Below are 22,138 nucleotides of genomic sequence, written 5' to 3' on the forward strand. Positions count from 1 at the left end.
AAATAGGTATGATTTGGCGCCTGATGCTTAGTGTCCTGAATCGGAACGTGACATGCAAGAGGTGCCATTGTTGAGGGCAACGGATTAATTTTTACTATTGGGGTTTCCGTAACGTTGCAGTGAGACCGCAAAAAACACGGATATTTCGCCATTTCTGCTTCATCGAAGTGCTGCATCCAGGCGCCAGGACTCGGTCATGCGGCCTTACGCATAGTAGTTGAACACCGCAGCTACTAAGACAAAACGGCAGGTAAAGAGAAGTGGGCAGAGAAGCATGCGGCGTATGTATCCTGGGAGGAGGAGGAGGATATAGAAGAGGAAAGGCAGGGAGGTTAACCGAAATAATAATCGGTTTGCTACCCTACACGGGGGGAAGGGGGTGAGGGGATAAAAAATAGAAAGAGAAAGGAGAGTAACAGAAAATTGAAGTCACTATAAAACGTCACTGTTCGTTAAAGTCACAGCCTATCGTGCAGGCCAGAAGTTCTCAAGAAGCGGAGCAGTGCCTTGCAGGCCTTCTCCGCCGACGACCGCCGCGGCCAGGGGCCGAGAATCTTCATTTCCGTGAAAGGGCGTGTATCTAGGCGCTCCAGCGCACGGCTGAGAGACTGCCTTTCGGTGGTGTAGGCAGGGCAGTCACAAAGAATGTGGGTTATGGTCTCGTCTTGCCCGCAGATGGAACATGCAGGACTATCAGCCATACCGATTAAGAATGAGTAGTGATTGGTGAACGCTACACCAAGCCAGAGGCGACACAGCAAAGTTTCTTCTCGTCGTGGTAGGCCTGATGGTAGCCGGAGCTTCAGGTCTGGGTCCAAGGATTGTAAACGGGAATTGCAAAATTGGCCGAAATTCCACGCGGCAAGCGTGATGTCCCGCGCAAGTGCGCGAAGCCTGCTCGCTGCATCCGATCTCGAAATGGGGATCGATACAAAATCGCCGTCGTCGTGCGCAGTTCGCGCGACCTCATCCGCGCGGTGATTACCTGCTATGCCGCTGTGCCCCGGTAGCCATTGGTAGATAATGTCATGCCCTTTGTTGATGGCAGAGTGATGTAGCTGTCGAATTTCTGCGACCAGTTGTTCATGGGCTCCACGGCGAAGAGCAGCTTGTAAGCCTTGGAGGGCAGCTTTCGAATCGGTGAAAATAGACCACCGCTGAGGGCGCTGCTGACTGATGCATTCAATGGCGACACGAAGAGCGGTGAGTTCTGCACCCGTCCTGGGTTGCATAAGATCCCTCTGGCATGCAAAAAGGCTTACAGCAGGCTGGCGTATCAATTACAGGTTGTTTGAAAACCGAATATTTTTGAATTCCAGTGATGGCCGGTGCATACCTTCCTCACCGTAAGTGTTCATATCATTCCGCTGATCAGCAATGTCAGCATTATCGGGAGAGGCATGGGCTGAAGACAGCACGAACTTCCAGAGGCGTACTGCTCTAAGATGCATGACGGTGATCAGTGTGCTGCCCACCTGCCTGTTGAGAAAAGAAACCGCTTCTCTTTTTTCCGCACGGCAGGCGATAGATAGGAATGAAGTTTGGTGAGCATCTCTTGTGTATAACCCCAGAAATGTGCAGGAATGCGACTGATATCAATTGCGCTCATAGTTTGTGTGGAATCAGTGTGTTTACTACGGCCAAATTGGTTAGGGGACGCGTGGGTGAGTCCATTATAGGAAAGGTTTTAAGGGCATTGGTGGGCGGGGGATCGATAGGCCGTTGCTTGAAATGGAGTAACCAGCAGCAGCAACCTGAGCTCATGCAGCATATATGTAGACAATGGCTGAATTAAGGGAAGGAATGTGATTGGTGGCGTGAGCAAAACTTCTGCCCGGGTTTGTAATGGCCGCAAGGTTTTTTGGAATGGGGGTGATGTGGGTGATATCTAATAGCTTGGAAACGGGAGGAATGATAGGAAGACTGATAGGATATAAGGCCCGCCGACAGTTGGCTGCCTACATTCCAGGCCCGTAGGCTGTATGCTGTAGCACATGCCATTGGTGTTCATAGAAATTGCACAATTTATAGTGGTAAGCAAGCGGTACTGAAAAAACTTGAATCTTATAATTTCAAAGGTTTGTGCCTAAATAATTCAAACCATTTTTCCGACCACAAAAAGCTGCATGTCTGCATTCATATCTCCGTTCTTTTAACGCGTGTGTCAGAGTTGGATGTCATATGAGCTATTCTGATCTGGTGAATAAGTAGACAAACTGAACCTCACTCATTTCCCAGAAATGTCAATTAGATTTACTTGTTAACTTAATTATTTAATTTGATTCTCTGGGGTGCTTTGACCACCGCCTTCAAGTATTGGCTCAACAGGCTTCGCAATGTTGCACTGCTGTTCCCTTCATCGCAGAGTAAGTACTGCTCGACGGCGAAGCCGATTTCCCCGCGCGGACGCACAACCTCGGCAGGCCACGCACAATTTAATCCAGCCACCTGCCTATTTACCGACCGCTGTCTATTCTACTGACCCGTGCGGGTTCACCGGTGCTCTTCTTCTGCTTTTTTTTTTAATTCCACGAGGTCTTTGCCCCAAGAACACTAAGCGCAACAAACAAAGACGTGTGACCTGGTTCGAAACCCGGCTCGCTCACTTCAGCCCCGAGTTCCCGGGGACTTCGCAGACAGGTGCGTCGGAGGGCGACCCCTCCGGCGAGTAAATTACCCGGGACAAGAGAGCATAAGGAGCAAAAGCGAAGCGCCAAATAACACGCAGGAAAATGAAAAGACGAACACATGAAAGAAAACATGAAAAAGAAAAAGGTTAAAGTGCCAATAGGAGAGATCAGAAGAAGAGGGAGGTAGTTGTAAGCAGTGAGGAAAAGGCTAGCCAAAGGGAGCAGAGGAAGCCAGAACCTCGCCTCTCGAGGCTCAGGGTCCGTGCGCGGAGCGGCGCCGGGGATGTGTTCTGCCGACACGCGTTCCGGCCTTCTGGGTGGCTCGCGGGAGTTTGTCTTCTAGGATGGGTGGAGAGGCTCGCGGCGGAACGCGTTCCTTGGTGCGCGTACGCCCGAATTAGAAGTGCGCTACCCCCTGCATCGGCGCCTATTACAGTAGCCGAGCTAGGCGGGAAAGGGGGAATGATTCTTTCCACACACACACTTGCACCGTCTCGCGTGCAGCAGGTAGGCTCCGAAATAGAGGCCGGAGAGGGTCGGGGAGGAAGAGGGGGAAAAGAACAGCGGCACTCTTGTCGCTCCCGCTCTCTTAGCGGCTCGAAGAAGAGCTCGACTGTCAGGGCGTGAGGGGAACAACCTGGTTTAATGGCGAGACGCTTGCGGAAGGCTGTGTCTCTATCCCGGCTCACTCCTAAGGGAGTTTCGAGCCAGGCAAGGCGTGTTCGAGTGGTGAAAAGCAACTCTCCTAGCACAGAAGGCGTTGTTACGTCAGGGTGGGCCCATTTATTTCCGTCCATTTCTGTTGGTCGCACTGAGTATTCATGGTTTCTTCTTTCTCTCACAGTCGGCGGGGCCATCTGCATAATGAACGGGCAGTACGAACTGGGTGATTATCGCTGATGAACTGCACAACTGAGCGGTGAGATGCACTGTAGTTTCGACACCTCTCTATCTTTTACTGCTAAAGTAGTGTATCTGAGCAGTCATGACCCGTCCGCCGACCGATTGCGGATGATCGGACTGTTGAAGATGGGCTCTGTCAGAGGCGTGGCAATTCACACAAAAAAAAGAACTCCCCGATTACAGCAATGTAGCTTCTCGAATAACAATGTTTAGATTCACAGTTAGATGAATGCATGTGAGCCGCCATCATGACTCGCCTTATGTGCGTGAGGTTTAACAACATGTTGCAAACAGCACTCACAGTCGACGGACAAGCCGAAAGACCACCAGAGACACTTCAGACGGCTTACGTGTGGGAATGCGTTGGAATGAGTTGAGGGTTGGACGCTGAGGGGGGGGGGTCGAAATTCTTGATCATGTCCAAGCAATGCATGGTGGTCACACACAAATGCGTTGACCACGATGATACGGCCGCGAAAGGAAATTCGGCGCTAATGGGACATATAATAGCTCATGTATTTGTGGCAATGGGACATACAATGCTTTCGCATTAATAAAGCGACACTATATCACTGTGCGCTCTAATCGCATGTTCCGCAAGCACAAACTAGTTCACAACATGCTTTGCACCAAATGATGCTTAAATGCTTCATTCTTACTGAGTAACGCATGCATGTAAAGACAGCAGACCATTTTTTTTTGTTTTACGTCAATGGTATTCAAGCTGTTGAGGTCAACAAAACTGTTAGTACATGTGCTGTTATTGTTTGTTGCTCGAATGGCGGCGAAGGTTGGAGATGATCCTTTGCGTGCATTAGTTTCCGAGAGGTTGAAGGACGTACAAGTAGAAGCTGAACTGAATCGAAATTTCTTCTGTTTGTCTTAAAGACACAGCAACTTATGACCCAGGAAGGTGCACAGTATGCTACCACAGAGGCAGCTTACAAGAGTTCAGGCAACCGACTTGGCGCCTGTACAGTAAAAGCACCGATTCAATGCTAATGAAACGCAAAATCACAATAACGCAGTGTGAGAAACTTCACTGCAGTTATACAGGGAGAAAAATAATTCCCTGCAAAAACCACAAAACGACTCTATGCCCGAATTAACGAAAAATAGCCAACCCTGGGAGAAAACAAAGTGTTTAAGTTTAGCATAAAAACATTACATTGAAACACATGAAGTTTTCTGTAGTCGTCATCGACTGATTTGAGGAAGCTTAGCTGTTACTGCGAAAAAGCGCCTGAATTTTGAGACACAGCCAGATCCCGCGGACAGAATCACCAGTGACCCCTGGTTGTCACAGACCCTCCACAAGAGAGTAAGAGAGCAAAAAATGCATTCAAGATATATTGCAGAACGCCACCCTTCAGCACATGCCATTCTTCTTCACAGCATTTGGAGCATCCTCCCACTGAGCACCGCTCAAGCTTTCCGCTTTGCGCCGCAGTTATTAAAAGAAGCTCCGGCAATTCGGCGATCGCATTTCCATTTATCGACGTCGAAACGGCCACGCGCGATTGTGCGACGTGCATCTCGACGCAATGCGAGCTGCGGGTGACACGGCTGGGCTTCCATCGGCGTCCACGGCGTGCCAGAACGGGCCGGCACGCGCCCTCTGAAACGCGGCAATCTCCGCCGCAATCAAGCGGAGAGGCGCCGGAGGGGGCATCGCGGGGCATAAACGTAAATCACCGCGCGGATTATTCGCGCCGCTCCACAACCGCCTGCCCTCGCTTCGTCGGATTCGCACCTTTTCATCGAGCCACAATGGGAGTATAATGGGATGCGCGCCCTCTTTCTTCACTCAGCGCCAAGTGCGCGCAATCTCGAGGAAAATTTCGAGTGCCAACCGTGGCGCCTGGAGGGGACGCGGTGTATCCAGCATCGTCGAGGGAGACTCGGTGTTGTGTTTCTTTAATTTGGGCCCGTCGAGAGCGTTGCCTGACGAGGAGGCTGGGGGAGGGCATCTTCGAGGAGCGCCCGTAAGAAGCGCGGGCGATGCTTCGGTTGCATGCTATTCGCTCGTTTCAGCCGCCTCAGGTGGCTGGAAGCGTGGCGGGATAATTACGTCTCATAATGGAGCTGAGCTCAAACCATTCACGTCGGGTTTCATTGAGACCGCCATCCGTGCCCGTGAAATATTAGCCTTCAGTGGAGAGCCGTTTGGGTGGGCATCATTTTAAGAGCGCAGTTCCTATGCTATGCCCGTCGTAGTCGTCGGCGTTGTTGGCGTAGTCGGCGTAGTCGTGGGCATCAGCGCAATCGTTTGTCCAAGTAGAAGAGAGAAACGCCACCTGGAAGGTGGCTGCCACGGGAAGATTCCGCAGGGTGGCGAGCCGCATGAAAGGTGACTGCTCGACTGTGTTGCCCAACAGGCCACCTGAAAGGTCACTCTATCACCTGTCACCTGACAGGTAACAGGTAGTAGTAGAGCCAAACGCCACCTGCGGCGTTGAAAGCGGAGGAATGAACCGCTAGAAGGTGGCTGCTACGGAAAGATCCCAAAGAGTGGCAAAATTGAAAAACGCGAAGAGCTGCGCTCAAACATCGTATCACCGATTACCGACTATCGTGATCGTCTATAAATTTATCTCTCTCTTTTATGGCCCGGATGTTTGTCACCTGTGGTTCACAGACTATGAAATCGAATGTTTTCAACGAACTATCACGAAACTTTCTGCAACATCTCCAATGCACCCTGTCACTGCGTCGTTTCGAACTTTGCGCGTGTCCTTTCTGGTGGCATTGTATCCTTTTAGATGTCCCCAGCTTCGACCTATATGAGCGAAAGAAGCAGGTAGTGAAGCAGGCAAGTGTCTAGCGTCGCAACCTCCATCAGGTTCACGTGAATCGCTAAGATTTATCGCACAAACGTAGTAATCACCTGCAAGTAGTTCCTGAAGTTCTGAAAGAAACAGGCGTTCGCCAAAAAAGTTCCATTCATACACCAGAATGGCACCAATTGTTTATGACATTTTGCCCGTGAAGATACACAGACCACTTCACATAGCTTCTGAGCTGCATATGCGAAAGGAGTGGTTTATTTTTAAGGATAGAAGCTCATTTCGTGACGTCACTGTCATAGCCTGTAACGTTTGTCAATCGGCATTGCAAATTAAGTTTGGAAGAAGGAGGGGCTGCGAGTGCAGAGAAGCCGGCCACACATTTAACTCAAAATGAATATCTCAACTCATTAGCCAGGGAAGAGACGACATGGATTAATCGGCAGGGGAAATGAAATGAGATAGAAAGATACTCGAGTTGTGCTATGTTGCACTTTTCCATCGTACCGGGAAGTAGGGGTGAACAGTGGCGAACGTTTGGGAACAGAAAAAGTGTTTTGTGTCCACGAATAACTAGGATGTCGGGAAAGATCCTGAGAACTGTCTAGGGTGAGGAACTCTCGTCGTATTGGTGATCTATATTGCACTGGTGACCGCAGGTACGAGGATGATCACTGCATTCTAGATAGCCTGCAAACTCTACAGAAGCGCATTATTTTTTAATTCTCCTACTGTATGTAACATTACTCTTCTTCGCACGGGCGGTGTGCCCTTCGGCAAAAGCTCCTTCATTCGACAGCATAGCACATGAAAAATAAAATAAAAAAGTGTTGAACAGCGTGTTTTTGCAGTTTCTTCAAAATTCAACTTTACCCATTCAATTTCTGACGTTAAGAAAAAGCATTACCGAAATATCTACAAAGTAAATATTATTCTTGAACACATTCCATCCTTACAATCCTACATTTTAAAGTTGTGCAGCCGTGGCTTCTGCTGTCAGGCCGGTTGAGTGCCAGTTGGTGGCCAGCCGCGCTTTTAATGCGTTATGCATATAACATTATTTTAAGGTTTCAAGTAAAGTTTGCCGAAGACATAAACTGTGGCTGCTCGCTGCGCCGATTCGATCCTCCGAATACGCTTCACTTTGCTACGCGCATTACACAGTGTGGGCTACCCTCGACGTTTGTGTCATCTCGGAAAAGCAGGGTAATGCAAAGCGTGACACTGTGCTCGCCTTCTTTTTTTTATGCAGTACATTGTAGTCTAATCTTTCCTTTCTGTCTTGCCTCAGCCGTTTCATTTCGCAGAAAATATGCAGAGAAATACTTATGACGGGAAAGGCCCCGGTGAGCATTCAACCTTAGAGACGAATTTAGAAATTTATAGCCACGCTTCATCTTCTTATACAGCAAAAATTAAGTAGGCAGTGTGGTTTCGATAATAAACAATGACTGTTCAAAATAATGCATAGATAAACTATTTTTTTTTACCCACAGATTTTTATCGGCATTCTACTAGTGCGCGCTCGATTTCAATGAAAGTTTTTATAACTCCACCAATTTTCTACGATTTCTTATTTCATGCACAGAACAAAAAAGAAGCATTTTCTAGGCGCAATAACTGCCATTCAAGTTCAATAAAAGGTGCAGACAACGACGTGGTTACGAAATCGACAATATCGCACGGTCAAGGTGTTTGCGACACCCACTGGACCTTACAAGAATGATCAAGGGTCACTGCGAGAAGCTTTCCTCCTGCAGTGGACTCGGCCTGGCTTTTGATGATGAACGACGCAGCAGAGGCAAAAGAAATCGCATAAAAACCGTGTGGTGGAGCTATCAGAAGCTATTCGTGAAAGGAATAAAAACCATTTAAAATTAAGATTATTGTGCAAGCAAATGAAACGAAAGGAAGTAAAAAAAAAAGCCCCGAAATCAACGAAGAAGGAGTGGCCGGCATTCTTAGTTTCATATAATGAAATAACTTTTTGTGACTGTGGTTGACACCACAATGTTGACAGCCCGATATTGCGCTTTCGCTGCGCCGAAGTTGACTTTAGCAGATATTGATTTCGTCACACGGATTTCTTTTGTCTCTGAAGAAGTCGCGATCAATCCCAACAGAAGCGCCTTTTATCTCGCAGGAGCCGAGTCGAAAGAAGACGTTCGATCGATAGCAGCCAGCTCTTTAGTTCTTATAGTTGTTTTACTTTTTTCTTTACTGAGGCCGCAGGTGTCAGCTAATCACGCGAGGAAGCTGAGAAAAACTGCTGATCTATTTAGGTCGTCCTTTCGAGCTTTTACTTTGCTATGTTGCGTACGAAGCTCCCAAGGGAAGTTAATTAACGAGGTTGTATCTAACATGGCGTTCTCTCCGTAAAGGGACGTAATTCTTCAGTCTTTTCTATTTCTAAAACTTTGGCGAAAGAAAATTAGGCCCGCGCGCTCTGCTTGCACACGGGCCAGCATGGGAGGTGAAATAGGCGGAGATGAAGCAGGAGGGGTGAAACAATTGAGGACATCATCATCATCAATGGCTAGCTGGAATTACGACCAAGGAGTTGTTCCATGCAATTCAACGTTTTATGCAACTAGTTTCTTACCACATCTGACAGAAAAAAAGAACCGATGGAATTGAGGTTCTACGGCAAGAAATCAATGAAATATGCCGTTTTTAAATATCTGGATGAATTCATTCTGCTGCCTGCTCATTTCTACCTAAACACAACCAACGTATGAATGGTCCAAATTGAAGATGGTTTGCCTTGCAAGCAGACGCCTCGGGAATTCTTGAGTATTTCTGCAGTTCGCTTATCTCGTCGCGTCCATTTGACACCAGTGCAGCCCTATAGCGCCACTGAGCTTTGTTGTTTCTTGTTCTTTGAAAAGTGCGGTTTTCTGGGAGCCGAAGCTCGGACTGCATTTGACCTAATTAGGGCCACGTAAAGAATTAAGAGTGAAATATTTGTTAATAATTTGTTGTTATTTTATAGATAGACAAGCATCCCAAAATTACTGGCGGCGCGCTCCTTCCGGTCGAAAAAAAAAAGAAATACTCTGAATGTGCCGCATATTTGCCTCTATTATTGTTCATTACTTTCAGGCAGCCACACCTTAACAAATGTAGTTTCGCACATGGTGTGAGTGCTGCCATGCAATAACATAGCGTGCATACTTTACAGCCGCAGAAGAAATTTTCATTAAAAAAACTAAATGCCTCATGTCCTACTGGCATCATATTACTGCTGCCAAAACGTGGGCATCGTAAAAATTTGTAATGCATTTTTTTCCTTTAATGCTCCATTCAATGGTGCCCTCTGCCTAGAAGAGATTAGTTGGGGGTGTCCTATTGTTAAGCTATGCAGCGCCCAAAGATTGTGTCTGATGTAAGGAATGTTCGTAATGAACGCACTGGCGTCTTTTTTTAGTATATCACAGCTATATTTTCTGCCACGAGTGGTCAGAGCTTATCAGTGTTCTACTAATAGATTTTAGATTGCGAGAAACTTGCATGCCTGCGGCTCGCTCACTGATGCGTCAAAACTGAAAGGTGCAAAAATGCTGTCCTCGTAGGCTATGAAAACTTACAAGTATCACGAAACTCGATGCATCCGAAATATTGGTCATTGTTTCTGAAATCTATAAAAAAAAACGTGTTCTATTCCTTCATAATAGTTCTTGTGGCAACGTTTCGCGTTGTAAATCTTTGAGCCTCAAGGGTATACGATGAGTTTCTCAAGCTATGATTCCGCATTTTTGACATATGAGCTCAACACAATATGCCTGTTCTACGAGCTGCAAGAATTGTGTTTCCCTCTTGAAATGCCGAACACCTGTAGTCCACGCGTTTCTGGAAGGTCCAGATTGACATTTTTACGTATTCATAAGGTGCCAAGTTGCCTTCGTAACATGTGTTCGCATCGACCCTTACGACCATTCCATTACAGAAAAGCTGCTACTCGTCATGGCAGCGTCACTCAAATTTACTTGCTGCAGTGGATGTCTATGAAAAGGACGGCCTGCAAAGAGCTGGTACTCAGTGAGGCACAGCGTGCCTTCTTTAAATGCAGTTATGCGTTCTGGCAGCGATGGCCGACTGGTAAAACGCCTCCTTCCCTCTAGCGTTCATTCGAACCCGGCTCGGTGCGTTTTTCTTTCGCGTGGATACCAATTGGGACAGAATTTTATGGGAAAGAAGCAAACATAACTAGCGCTTGGCTGTCGAGAACTTGGCTCCCTAAAATTCTCTCACATTGCTCTCGGCTCATAGCATGCAAAGCGAGGAGCAGTAAATTGCATTAGCTCATATTCAGCACCAATGCCTCATTAATTCACTAAGCAAACCTTAACCATACTTGGAACACACAGGTATACCCATCTTAGATGACGGTTTCGAGCAGTACCGCCATCCACGCACCATCGGTGTGAGGGCATTGACCTCACTTGCCGAAGTACACGAAAAAATTTAACAGTGAAGTTTGGCTGACACAACTGGGACCAGGCACTGTCATTAGACTACAACACACTAAACTCTGCTGGTAATTTTGCGAGCTCAACTAACAAGTGCGCCAAGTATCATTCAGACGCTTGAAGTCAGTCGTGGAATTACACGTTCCTGCAATGCGTCGTTTGGTTAACGAACTAGCAGCAGCCTTCCTTAAACAGGACTTTTATTTTTTTTCAGATCATAACAGCAGTCCAAATCAAGTTTCGGAGCTTCAAGACTTAAGAGTTTTTTTAAATAATATGACCACCGGCAAAAACACAAACAGCGTGGGCAAGAACAGCCACGCAGCGTTCTCTGAGCACTTGGAACCTTGAACGCGAGTCGGTCTCATCGTCGGCGTCCACCTGCGCAGAGCCCTAAGCAGGCGCGTCTCCCTTTCGGGTCTACAATCGAGTGGATGAAGTCGCCGGACCCGGCGGTGCGAGTGAGCGAAGAGAGCTGGGTGCCGCATTCGGCAGCGATGCGGGTCTAATTAAGCACCTCATCACGGGGCCCCGATTCCCGATAGCCTCCCCGAGTCGGGTGATTAAGAGGTCGACGCAATGGCTGGGCTCCCTGCGCGGTCGTCCCCGTCCGCCTCCTTGCCTGCCCTCTGCCGCTTCGCCGGCGGGTGGCGCAACCATCACACCTCTCGGATGTCTCAAGAGCTTCTGGAATGAAATAAATTATGAGCTCAAACTTCGACGATGACCAACCCAGAGGCATAGACGCTCAGCTGTAGTTCTTATTGGTTAATAACGGTCGTCTTAGAAAGGGCTCCGGAGAAATTTGCCCAGGCACCTGAAATAAAGACCCCGTGGCGTTGGGGCTGGCTAAGTTATAAGTGTGCTGACTGGCAAAACTTTTTGGGATTCCATGCAAATTCTAAATTCAGTACTTTGAAGAATGAGATTGTGGTTCGGGGCTTGAGGGCTGCTATATTAGGAGCCTTGGGAATATTCGAGCGCACTCACTACAATTCTGACGCCTGTGCCTCGTAGAGACAAAAAAAAAAAACGAAGTTGCAACTCCTTCCATTGACGTAGATGCCAGAGCACTCTCTGAACTTCAGAAGCAACTGCGATCCACCCACTTTCTCAGCTTGTGAGGCAGTACATTTCTGTTGTTCATACAGTTTCACTAATTGACAGGTTGAAAGGAGAAAAAAGTGCAAATCAATGGTTTTCTGCCATTTTTTAAACGAACAAGTAGAAATCACTGCTTGAGCGCTGCAGGCTGCTTTCGCGATGCTCAAAAGGAACACGTACCTTCATATAGAAAAAACTTGGTGCCTATCTTTACCACATTTAAAACCACAAAAAAAGGAAATGGGGTAGCAATTAGGTTGCCTCCTATGGTGTCTAAAATAAGTGTTTAATATTGTTGTGATTTTCCCACCAAAACTCTTGTTGGAACCAAGTTCCATTGTCCTTACATGGTATGCATGAGTCAAGGCTTGAGTATCGTCTATTAAATTCTCATATGGAATTAGACTAATCCGACCTACTAATCCATTTTTAACGCGATAGCGTTAAAGGCCCCTTTACCCTCAAAATGCGGCGTTGTCGGCGTTGTGAGCGAGCAATATCATGACGTAGGGTGCCCCAGGCGGCCACCCGCCGGAGAAGCAACATAGGTCTGGCCACCTTGTGACATCATCACAATCTGCCCAGCGGATTGTGAACAAACTGACCACCGTGGCAGGTGGCCAATAAAGCATTGATTGATTGCGAGAGGTTGCTCGGGAAGAGCAACCTAGGCCGCCCAAGCCCCACCGGTGGCAGTGCCTGCCATAGCGGGGCAGTGGAGCATCCCTTAAATGCTTCAGCATTGCGGAAGGAGTGTTTTGAGGACTCTCAGGGATCCATGAATGTGAAGTTGAGGATGACCAATTCCACATATATGGCCAATAACTCATTAAAGTTATAGCGTGATATCCTTAAGGTGGAGCTTAAGTGTCCCCTCCAATTTTTTAATCCACCTGTTAATACCGACTAATACACCTCAATTAATTCATTTTCTTGAGTAGGTTACTTCCAAAATTTTGCAGTGAAGCAGTGGTTAAGCGATGCGCCACTGCTCCGGCAGGTGGCTGCTTTAAACACAGCCACCGGTGGGGCTTGTGAGACGCAGGTTGATTTTTCCTAGCCCCCCCTCAAGGCTAGAGGGGTTTCACGTAAAGCTCATTCGCAGTGCCACGGTAGGCACGTAGCAATTGTATTGAGTTTATTTTAATTAATTTCACTGCCCCGTGCCACGGACGACAGGTAGATGTCGATGCGGTGGGCAGGTTGCTTCGTGATGTGATAACCAGGTTGTGATGACGTCGCAGTGTCACGTGACCAACCATTAATTTCACCCCCCCCCCCCCCCTCCAAATGATGGACAGCTTGCTCGCAAACCAGTGGGCAGGTTGCCTCCTACCGCACTGAGCAGGTTGTGATGACGTCACAAGGTGACGTGACCTCTCTCGACCAATCAGGGAATTTCGTGAATGAGAAGGAATAAAATTTTTGCGCGACTGTTTAAATGATATTGCATTTAAAAAAAAAACGCAGACTGCACTCGCAAGGATTCGTCAACATAAGCAAGCTGACACTTTGTAAAGACTGTTTCACACTTAGAGGGAACACGCGAGCGAGTGGCCACGCTCCGCAGCGCGCCAGTCCGTCCAGCAGCGCCACGGGTCGAAACAAAGTAGCAGAAGGCACGAAGCACTACGTCAAGGTCCCCTCTTTGCTTGCACACGTTTCCTTCGATACACGGCCGTGTCGAACGTATATTGACGCCCTGAAAAGCGCGGCTACGCACTCGTATGTTCCCTCTAAGTATAAAACAACCTGTACTTGCGTTACACAGAGTTATCTTGAGTGTGCAGGTTGTGCTTCTCTGCAAGGGTTTGATCGCGCTGTGAGGAGCGCTTGCGTACTCAGGATTGAGAAAACTGGTGGCAGGAAGCATAAGCACCACCAGTGCTGATCCTCCAGTCATTAATTGATACACGAGCAAGGTCCAGGGCCTACCTTCCGGCAGACTAAGTGAAAGCAATTAGCCTTCATGCACTGGTACTACTACCGATAGAGACTGCCACAGGAGGCCCAACCTAGTAATTGCTTCCTTTCCACTACATGCCAGAAAGCCAATATTACGCAGCGAGCCTGGTTAAAAATTAGAGCGCGGGCCTTCAACAGTTGCCCAAGAGGCACGAGAGGCACGAGCGTTTGCCGTGAGTGAATATTGTCGTGTTATAAAGAATGTGTTTATGATAAAGTAAGCATGGGGCATTCCCACAGGGTTGCGATCGTTGGAGTGCACTACACATCTGTCAGTAGTGGTCACTTGGTTAGCGACGAAGAGGAGTCGGCCCTGTAAATGGGTAGAGTACTGCGCCAGATCCCCTGCCTTCCGTGTCTTGACGCTCATGGCGTGGGCCAGTGACGTTGGCGTGCGCTGCGTGCGTGCGCAGCTTGAGCAGAGCCCCGACATTCTTGCTTCCCACTTCTTGGCCTTGGCTCCTTGTCTAAAGAAGCTTACTCTTACTCTCTCTTCAATTACTCAAAGGCGGACGTCATCGTGCGGGCGCTAAGTGTGCTATCAGCAACGACCAGTACATGAAATACGGCATGTATAGGGGACCATCTCGAAGTATTGATCAGCGCGGTAACGTGTCAACGGCCCTTTTTTATGCTTTTTGCCTGTTCAAGCGTGCCGCGTATTGCTCATTCGCCGAGGGCCCATCTGAAGCGCAACAAAGTTCAAGAATAATTTGAAATAACGCTAGGTGTGCCAACGAGATAAACATTAAGTCCAACGTCCTTCGTCAGTCAGGCGTAGGCATTCGCGTTTGCCGAGTTGAGTTCGCGTTCAAAAAGGCGACACTATAGAAACTTGAGGACTGGAGATGGGGCGTAGGGTGGTGGGGTTAAGGGTGCACGAAGAAGTAAAGGTACTCGGAAAATATGCGGTATTGTCCTATAGGCACCAGGTTCGTCATGCGAAAAGTTAGGAGCGCATGGTGTAGATTTTATATTTTAGGGTTTGAAGTACAGCAACAATACATAAGTGCGGTAATGGATGTCGAAGTGTAGGGCTCAGGGTTAATTCAGTACATCTGGCACTCCTTAACGTCCACTGAGATCGCAAGCGCATGGGTGTTTATTTTTTAGTTTGCCTGCATCGAAATGCCGACGCCGTGGGCGGGATCCAACCCACCATCTTGGGATCAACTACCTAATGAAAAAGCCACTGAGTGACCTCGGCGGGTAGATTGTGTCAACAGCATGGTTTTATCCTAACATGCTTCGCATAGGTGTAACGTTTAGAGATCGGAGACGGGCGGAGTGGGTGAGGGAACAAACGCCGGTCAATGACATCATATTTGAAATCAAGAGGAAGAAATGGGCTTGGGCAGGGCATGCAATGCGAAGGCAAAATAACCGCTGGTCGTTAAGGGTAACGGAGTGGATTCCAAGAGAAGGCAAGCGTAGCAGGGGGCAGCAAAAAGGTAGGTGGGGGGGATGAGATTAAGAAGTTTGCGGGGATGCGGTGGCCGCAACTGGCAATGGACATGATTAATTAGAGAGACATGGGAGAGGCCTTTGCCTTGCAGTGGGCGTAGTCAGGCTGATGATGATGATGATGACGATGCTTCGCATGCGCTGGCTACCCATCGAAAGCTGAATTTATTGAACAGTACAAGGATAATCCGAGTTGGTACCATATTAGTTTTTCTTTTTGAAATGCTTTTTTGCTTCAGCTTTCTGTCATACGACTACTTCTTAAATGTCAAGAAAACTGAAAACAAAAAAACATTTTGAACGGTTCAAACAGTTGCTAATGTAACATAGAAAAGAACATCGAAAACAAACGAAATGGCGAATCGAAGAACGGACACCACACACGCTGACTCGCCACTGAAGGATTAACAAGAAAACGCAGGATATGTAATAACGCAGGATATGTAATAACGCAGTAAAAAGTGCGCACATAATAACAACAAAACCGAGGATATCAGTCAGATGCGTAAAGATAGGCCAACTCTTTTTCATGCAGGGCAATCGATCGGTAATTAAGCACGTGTGCTTGTTCTTGTAGATGTCGTAGGCTTCCGAAACCTCCCGAGACTGATTAGGGTCCCTGATTACTGATAACAACTAAACCGAGGAAATTAGTCAGGTGCGTCCAGATAGGTCAACTCTTTTTCGTGCAGGACAATCGATGGGTAATTAAGCACGTGTGCTTGTTATTATAGATGTCATAGGCCTCCGAAACCTCTATACACTGATTAGAGTCCCTAAGTAAAATTGACGTTGTTTTTTCAATTAAAGGTTTATTCCGGTGGCACTCGTAGAATGCACACAATGGCCGATGGGTTAAATGTGCGTTTGTGGGAGCACAGCTTGCCTGTGGGCGAAAAGAAATATCAAAATCCAGCCAAGCACTGTAACGAATGGCACCGGTGTGGACCTTTGTTTGAAAAAAGCAAGAATTTCGTTAAAACATCGTAACCAGTTCGCGCGGGAGGTTTCGGAGGCAACACATGCGTCATTGACATGAGTTATTGAAATTTAGCGCATGTGTCCACGCCTGAGTGATCTGACTCTTTTGTGCGCACATTTATCTGGCGTTATGCCCACAATCGAATAGGAATCTTTAGTGGCGTCCATTCTTTGCTTTGTCTTTCGCCTCTTTGCACTGTTATTTCATACAGAAAAGAAACATTTTGATTTCCTGCTGAGTTATGTACTCAGAGAACTGAAGATTTTTTCGTCGAAATTAACGCCATTGCTTCGAGAAATCTGAGAAGAATAAAGATAGTGGGCCTTGCGCTTCGTTACGTTATCTCCACTAATGCTGATCTAGGCTTCACGGTGGCCATGATGGCATGCGTTGTCTAACTAAGCTTTGTAGTGTTTGCTTTGTCTTCAGTAGTTACAATGTTCTCCGTTCCGTGGCCCAAGCGTGTCCAGTATGTGTCAGCACATGACAAATTGGACGAAAAGGCCAAAGAGAGGAAAACTCGTTTTACTAAAAGGAATATGCAATTCAAATTATACAACATCAGTAGTGAAAGAGATCTAGCTCACTGCATTCGCTCAACTGCGAGGTGCGCCACGCGTTGAGAATCCAGTGCCTATGCGCATGCGCTGACCTCTGCGGCAGCATGGCGGGTGAACGGCGCTAGCGACCTTTCACGAGTACTCCGAGAATTCCATCAACGCGATAAGTGCGCGTTGTGTTCTCCGCGCAGGCAGCGGTAGTCGCGCACCTAATGTACTTCCCAGAAGCCGGTCTCCAGAGCGCTTCGATCACTGGGCCAGGGTTGTACAGAAGGACGCTCGAAAAATACCGTCTCTTCAAGAGCGAAAGTAGAAATTAAAAATGTCCCATTCCAGCCGCATGAAGAATCTGATAGGTTGTGTAAAGGATTAGAGAGAGAGAGAGAGAAAAACAAAACTATTTCGTTTTGACATTTCACTTGGAGTTCTTAAAACCAGCACGACCTTTTCCAGGTTTTTATTGAAAGAGACAATCCACCGTGCAAAGCCTTTTTCCTCGCCCAAGTGTCGTTCCCGTCCACCAGACAAGTGCTCCGAAATAGACATTATACGCTTTACATTGAGCGTCTGCTCTGAGGGGGAAAAAAAAAGAAAAACGTTTTGAAATACGGTGTCAGCGAGGTTGGTCGGAACTGCGTTAAGACGTAAAGTGTGCTCTAAAAAATGAGAGATCTTGACAATAAAAAAGAAGAGAACTGGACAAAGCCTTAAGTGGGTAAAACAAGGCTTTCAAAGCCTTAAAACCCTAAACTCAAAGGTGCTATTTTTTTTTTTTTGTCACCGAATGCAGAGCCGAACTGGCTCTTGCTTTACGCTGCTTTTTGCGATGTAAAATATCCACGGCAGTGGCCACCGCAACCCAAGGAGCCGGGAAGTACTACTGCTCCCTTCAGCGCTCCCTTCAGGAGGAATGGCTCAGCGGAAGCCAGGAGACGAAAGTAGGGAGACCGTTGCAGACTCCTCACCCTGAATAACAAATACCTGCTGAGAACTCTTTGCTCTAATGTGGCGCAGCTTATGATATAAGGTACGTAATGAATTCGTTCGAAAAAAAAAGAAAAGACGGTCGGAATGTTAAGCTCAGTAATTGTTTTCTCAGTGAAAACATTTTCAGCGAGGGGTGTAAAGAACAGTTGATTGCTTCAGCGTAAAGTGCTCCCTCGGTTCAATCTTCCAGCACCACACCTAAGCAAACTCATTTAGACCCTCTGTTTGTGTTTCTCGTTTTTGCTTTATTTTATTTATTTTAAGTTTTTTTTGTGTTAGAACTATAAAAAGGTGCACGATGAGCTAATAACGGTGTCTCGATTTAAGTGAAATGATGAAGCTATTAACCGACGAAAAGAAAGCGGCACTTGAAACAATGAGATTAGAATAAGGCAGTTCTTCACAGCGTAAATTGATGACCGGTTTCCATCGATTACTCTTCCATTCCAAGGAGAGCAGTAAATCGAGTATGCAACGTTGAACTTGCCAGGAGAAAAATGGGGAGGTAATGAGGCAGATAGGAAGGACACGATGACAATGACAGCATTTCGCATGGCAGAACATGCAAGAACAGCACTGAACAACAAGCAGACACAAACCGACAACACCAAAAAAGAAAAGAAAAAGAATAGAAGGAATGGGAGAAAAAGACCGCCGGTCTTACCGGGGCAGTCAGCGGCTCCGGAAGCAAAGGAATCCGCACGGGTCCGGCAGTCGCTGCATTCCAAGATGTCACGTCACCGACGACGTCAAGAGCGATCACAAGGGCACAGCACAGCACAAGCAACAGACTTTAGTGTCACGGTAGCGCCGAACGATTAGCAATATCACTGCAGGCAGAAACTGTTAGCAGAGAAGCCAGTAAACAACAGTTAAAAAGTCTTCCAGCCGCTCTGCTAACGCGTAAGAGACAAAACTAGCGAACAGTTAGCGCGGGGTTTCCTGGTAATTAAGAGTCACGGCAGAGACGCGTGCGGAGCAGCGATGCAGGCCAAGAACTGCCACTCGCGCCCAGTCACGGCAGTCGCGCAGATCCGACAACGCAGTCCCAAAAGTTCCTTCTGCGGAAAGCGTCTCGCTCCTTCGGCCACCACTGGGTCTACCTTCGTACAAGCGACAGCGGTGCTGAAAGGGCCGCGTCAGCAGTCCGCTGCGGCAGCTACGAGACGTCGCCAAGCGGGACGACAGAGGGAAACACGAGACGCGCGTTCGGAAGTCCCATCGGCGGATGTCTTCTGGACGTCTTCCTCAGACGGCGGGCGTGTGCGGCGATAGATGGCGTGCGAAGCGTCCCGAGGCGTGCGCAAGCTCGGGGCTGCCGGCGACGGCACGGCGTTCGGCGCGACTGTCAGCCGGGTCTGATTTGCCGCCGGAGGGGGAGAACCGGGGCCGCGGCTCCGGGCTGCGCTTCTGTTATCGCGGCGGCGACGGCGGCGGCGGCCGAGGGTTAGCGACGCTCGCGGCGCGCCGTGGCCGGCGCCGTTACCAGTGTCGAGCCGAATCACGTGGTGTGCGCCACGCTGAATGCGGCCCGGCCGTCCGCCTCCGGTGCGGGCTCGGGGCGACCGTGACAGCTTCTGCGTGAGGTGAATAGGCGAGAAGAACAGAAAAGAGGCATTGAACAAAGAGTGGATAAAAGCGAGAAGCGGGAGCGACACGCTCCTGACACAGAAATGACATCTTCACAGGGGCGCGTGGCGAGAAAATGGGGGAAGAAAGGGAAGCGAGCGTGCGTGGAGAAACGGCAGTACGTAGAAGCCTCTCGCCACAGCGACGGTTTCACAATGAAAGATGCTCTGATTGGAGCGCGCGTATAATGTGTGTGAAAAAGTGACTGCCGCTATCTCCTGGTTCCATCAGAAGGGGAAGAAAAGAAAATTTTGGGCGCTTTTAGGCTGAGAAGGATAGCGGAGGAGGTATTTGCTGTGAGCTTGCCCCTTTAAATCTCATTTGTTTTTTCCTGATGTTTTAATGAGAAAAATGCACGAAAATAATCCCAAAGAACACACAACTGCTTTCACTGATCAGGCCGAACGCGAATGAAATACCTTGCTACTGAAAAATAAAACGAAAATAAAGGAAACAGCAGTGGCGATGCCGGGATAGATTGGCGAAGAAATAAATAACAGTCGCGGCTACTGAAAGAAAAAAAAGTGTTAGCGGTGTAACGTAGTTAAACCTCCGGTGTTCCTCTCCCGTGTGCTTTTCTTTTGCCTTTACTATGTACAGGTGAATACCAACCTCTACCTCCCTATTCTTGGCCGATCCCCCAGTGTGGGTATGTGCCATCCTGTCAAAGGCTACAACAACAACAACAAGTAGGCGTGCGAAAGCAGGTATCAATTCTTCATTTGGCAGAGAGACTTAAGCTCCGCTTTAAGGGTATGACGCGATAGCTTAAGGGGGGTAATGCTCATATATACGGAATTGGTCGTTCTCTACTTAACATTCATAAACAGTGTCGAGTCGACTCGACACTGTTTATGTGTCGAGTCGACTCGACACTGTTTATGTGTCGAGTCGACTCGACACATACCAAAACCTGTGCAATTTGGCAGCGGTTAAGCGATGCGCCACTGCATCGCACTGTGACAGTGTTATAGCTTAGGGCTGCGCCCCGCCTTAATAAATTCAGGCGTTGAATCCGTGAGGTTGCGCACTAGGACAGCTGTCGGCTACTGCTGATGAGGCGTGAAATATACGAAATGCTAAATTAGCTGCAGCAGGAAACACATTCTGTTTTACAACACCTACGGGCACCACGCTGCCCGTAAGAGAGATAAACAGGAAGTTCGCCTTGCGTTAGAGTGCCCCGTGGGCGCATCGGAGCTGTTTTAGAACCTCCAAACTGGCTGACGTGTTGAAAGGTTGAAAAGCATTCGCACAAAGCAGTCCAGCAGTGTCACGACACCGGAATGCGTAATGGGGTCGTCGGCAACATTTTCTCGACTGCCCACTATAGTTCAACGAAAATCTTTGGTAAAAAATGACACGTGCGATGGCGCTAACAAGAAAACAAATAAAGCAAAATAGGCGCTAGAACCACGCGCTATGAAATGGCGTGCTCACCCTGGCCAGGCTATGTGCGGAAGCATCACATTTCGTCTGAAAATATCTAAAAAACAGCGCGACATTTGCGATCGAAGGCTCGTGTTTTAGAAACGCGCCGTGGTTTTCTCAGTAGGCGTGCGGATGACCTGTGTTGAGTTGAAGGGCGCCTTTGGCAGAGAAAGCGTACGTGCCCAAAAAACACAAAAAAGCAGAAACAAAGCAAAATATGCGCGCAAGTGGCCCTGTAGAATCGTGATAGCAATATTCAAGAGGCAAATTCGATCCGAGTTTCTTTCATGTGCCGCCTTCGGTCAAAAGGCAAGTGATAAGAGTGCGCTCTGTTACAGTCAGGCGGCAGGACGTTTCCGGCATGCTAGAAGTGTACATGTTCTCTCAACCGGTACTATGTGCCGTGTCTGTCCACAGCGCGCATTAACAAAAAAGTGTATAGCTTGTTACAGATTCCAGACAGTAGCCGTTCTTTGAGAGAAGTTGATCCTGACTAATGCTTAACGCCAGCACACGTTGTTATTAGGGTCAAGCGAAGGCGTGAAATTTAGTCAGCTACGTGTCGCAGTGGGCTCGTTCATCAATTTCATACGCACGTGTAGGTAGCACAGTTAACTATACCCTGGACAGTTCTAGAAAGAGATAAGAACAAAAAGGCGCGTTTTTTTTTTAACTCATAGTCATCCATGCAGTCAGCAATAAAATTCTAATAAGCAAGGGTGTCATGCAGGGAGACACTATCTCGCCAGTGCTATCACTGCCTGTTACACGAGGTACTCAGAGGCTGGGATTGGGAACAGTTGGCGATATGGAGAATACCTTGGAAATCTGAGATTCGTTGGTGACATTGCCGTGCTAAGCCACACAGTGGATGAACTAGAAAAGCATGATCTATCACAGATAGGGAGAGCAGAACGGTAGGTCTTAAAGTTAACATGTAGAAAAGCAAAGTAATGCTCAACAGTCTCGCAAGAGAACAAACGTTTACAGATGGTAGAGAGGCGCTGGAAGCGGTAAGGGAACACGTAAGCTTCGGGCAGGTAGTGACAGCAGATCCGGATCGCTAGAGGGAAATAACTAGAAGATTAAGAATGGGGTGGAGCGCATTTGGCAGGATCTCCGAGATCGTGAGTGACAGTTTACCAATATCCATCAAGAGAAAGGTACACAGCAGCTGTATCACACCGATACTTACCTACTGAGCAGGAAGCTGGAGGTTAACGAAAAC

At 47.9% G+C, this 22,138-nt stretch overlaps 1 protein-coding gene across 1 annotated transcript in view; it reads right to left on the bottom strand.

The window, feature by feature from the left end:
- Positions 1-19,270, bottom strand: part of LOC149341216 (peroxidasin homolog) — a 283,056-nt gene extending 263,786 nt beyond the window's left edge. The window contains exon 1 of the mRNA XM_089543161.1: positions 18,515-19,270. The gene's annotated coding sequence lies outside the window, so the exon portion shown is untranslated. The remainder of the gene's footprint in view (positions 1-18,514) is intronic.
- Between the last annotated feature and the right edge of the window lie 2,868 nt (positions 19,271-22,138).

This window comes from Amblyomma mixtum, chromosome 5 (genome assembly GCF_055824585.1).
Source record: "Amblyomma mixtum isolate Tamu chromosome 5, ASM5582458v1, whole genome shotgun sequence".
NCBI lineage: Eukaryota > Metazoa > Arthropoda > Arachnida > Ixodida > Ixodidae > Amblyomma > Amblyomma mixtum.